Source organism: Colossoma macropomum, unplaced genomic scaffold (genome assembly GCF_904425465.1).
Source record: "Colossoma macropomum unplaced genomic scaffold, Colossoma_macropomum, whole genome shotgun sequence".
Taxonomy (NCBI): Eukaryota; Metazoa; Chordata; class Actinopteri; order Characiformes; family Serrasalmidae; genus Colossoma; species Colossoma macropomum.
The window spans coordinates 11,488,736-11,491,932 of NW_023494805.1; the positions used below are offsets into that span (position 1 = coordinate 11,488,736).

The window sequence follows — 3,197 nt, forward strand, 5'->3', positions numbered from 1 at the left end:
TCATGTGTGTCAGCCTGGTTTACCTCCATGTCTGGGTCATGATCTCTTTGAGGGTGTCGTATCATTTGACTTAGCTCTGTATATTAATCATTTAGTAACTCAGGGAAAGCATTTTACGTATGCAGAGTTAAACCGATGCATCAGTCAGTTTAAATATCTTGGTGCTGATGCTAATGACAAACCTCCTGAAATTAGCCCAGGCAGTGAAAAGTTGTCTGGACATGCTGTGCAAAATTGGTGTCTTTTGAGAGTACTACCTCTCTTAATTGGGGACAGAATTGAAAATCCAGAAGATAGTACAGTATGGCAGTTGGTTTTGCTTCTGCGACAAATATTGGGTTACATATGTGCACCTGTTATTACTCCAGATCAGGTGGCATATTTGAAAGTTTTCATTGATGAATATATTGATTTCAGAGCTCACACCTTTCCAGAGCATCCCCTAAAGCCAAAACACCACTATATGTGTCACTACCCTGCACTCATCATTAAGTTAGGGCCTCTTATACGTTTGTGGACGTTAAGATTCGAAAGCAAGCATACTTACTTTAAACAGTGTGCTCGAAAATTGCACAATTTTAAAAACCTATGTGCAACCCTAGCAGAAAGGCATCAACTCCTCCAGGCATACTTGGGTGCTGGCAGTATATTTCCTCCTGTGATTCAGATTGACAAGGGAACTGAATTTTATTCCAGTGATGAGATTAAAAAGGCAGTTTCTCCATTTGATTTTGTGTCCAGCAATACAATTGCTGTTAATGACATAATTCTGAAAGGTACAAAGTACAAAAGGGGGATGTATGTAGTCATTGGAAGGGATGAGGATGGATTGCTAGTAGGAGAAATCAGGCTGATCTTGGTGCATCGTGATTCTCAAGTGTATTTTGTTGTAGAGAGACGGCAGGCAGTTCAGCTGGTTCATCTGGGTGTCTATTCACTGGAAGTAGCAGCACAGACCTCTACTTTAAGTTGCATGAAGCAAGAAGATCTTCTTGATTATTACCCATTACTAGAGTACAAGGTATATGATTTATCAATAATAATTCTCCATCACTCATTCCCTTCTTTGTAGAATCATGTCTTTGACTGCAGAGAAGATAAGAGAGGCAATCTTGGCTTGCCAAAACAAACCCTTTCATCCCTACTGGAGAAACTGGCGAGCAAACTGGCGAGTGGAAAGCGAGTCAGATTTGAAGCTGATTAAAGAGGAGGATCTACAGGAACTCCTAAGACCTATTCAGTGTCGCAAACTACTACAAGCGTGGAGCACTGAGGGTAATGTACCTAATTGTTTAAGTGATTAAAAGTTTGGTCAGAAAAGATGCCTTTTGATTTTTTTGGTATAAGTTAATTAACTTTAAAATTAAATGTTTGTATGTAATTTTATTAATGTAGAACGCTGTTACTATAGTTGCTTGTATATTTGAAACAACTTGTCACTAATATTTCTGCATTGTTGTAATGGGTTCAGCAGAGATAACATGTGTCAAAGATCTGCAGTCAGAGACCAGCAGTTCATCACCTGTAGACGTATCAAGTAGTCCATCTTTTTGGAATACCTCCTCCACCTCTAGCACGCCAAGTCCAGCCAGCACAAACAGCAGGTCCAGCACAGTAGACCTCAATACTTGGCCTGACAGCTTCAAGGTACCATGGAGCAAGATGCCACATGGAATAAAAAACGAGAGAGCAGCGCCCTTCTCCTAGAGATCGTCGGGAGATGGTTCGAATCGTCGTAGATGAAATGCGTCTTCACGAGCTTAATCCAAAAAGATCAGATTGTCTTACTATTGCCAAGATGATTGTAAAGCAGTATCCAAAAAGCTTTGCAGACATTCTGAAAGATGGCACCAGAATTGGGAGTGGTTATGCCTCTCTTGTAAACCAGCTGAAAACTCGTGTTGAACACCTCAACCGTGACAGCATGGTAGCAAGACACAGAAGGGTCAAAGGCGTCTCCAGTTCATCTGCTAAAAACAGTGCAAGAGGGCCGTCAGACCAGTATGGGTGCGTCAGATGGCAACCTGATTGTCCTCAAGGGGAAACTGAAGCCAGTCTAGAAGAGAAGCAAAATGAAATGAAAGAGCTTTATGCTCGCAAGGGTCCAGCAGGAGCAGACAGAGGGCACCTCACGCAGCTCATGGAGGCAACATACTACCTGCAGCGTAAATCCATCAATGCAAGCCCAGCACCATCAATAGTGGAGCTGAGAAGAGGCTGGCCTTATCTCTTCACACCAAAGGAACTTTACAATCACTTCAAGCTACTTACAGACATCTCCATCCTTGAAAAAATGGATGGAGCAATTGAGGACAGAGGAAAGATGATTGTGCAGTTTTTCCGCAAAAGCCAACAAATGGAGAAGTTAAGCAAATCTTGTCAAGGTTTGATGCCATTGGATCGACCATGCTGGGCCCATGTGTTGTCCTCCTGCTAATGGCACACTTCAAAGAGAAGTCTGATGCACTGATTTTACAAGTTGATGTAAGTGTTCATTTGATTTGCAATTATGTTAGGGTATAATATAAATAATAATCTCTGTTTACAATGTCAGTTCTGAGACCTGTGGTGTTATTTATTTCAGAGTGAATCTCAAATTGTGTCAGTAATGTTAGTCTATATGTATCCTGTGTTTCAGGCCACAGCTACTCCAGCAGATGTGGAGAGATCGGTTTCTTTACTAGATTCCCCAAGATTGATTGTTCAAGGTAGCGTACCAATGTAGTTTTGTAGTTTTTTAAACTTTGTTTGGTCCAGTAAATATATTTATATCCGTGAATTTTTATTGATTTCAGGTGATATGCTGACTTCTGTGAAGTGGATGATGAGTATAGAGGGTCAGGTGGTCTTGTCTTCACATCCCAACTTTGCGGCAGGCCTGGCAGCTTTGTTTGCCTCATACTACAATTTCAACCTGGAATACCAAGAAGAGGCCTTGTGCACTCTGGAATTTATCCAAAGGTAAATAATTGTGTTATAGTTGAAAATACACCACCCAGCTGCTTCATTAAGTACATCTCTCTGTACTCTACAGTGTCTGCACTCTTTTTTTCCATTTAATCAGCTCCACTTACTATATAGAAGCACTGTGTAGTCCTACAATTACAGTTTCTCTGCATACTTTGTTACCCTGTTCTTCAGTGGTCAGGACCCCTGCAGAGCAGGTATTATTTGGGTGGTGGATCATTCTCAGCACT

General features: G+C 41.3%; 1 pseudogene; it reads left to right on the forward strand.

Annotated features, from left to right (window-relative positions):
- Positions 1-1,076: 1,076 nt before the first annotated feature.
- Positions 1,077-2,982, forward strand: LOC118826115 (annotated as a pseudogene).
- Positions 2,983-3,197: the final 215 nt, after the last annotated feature.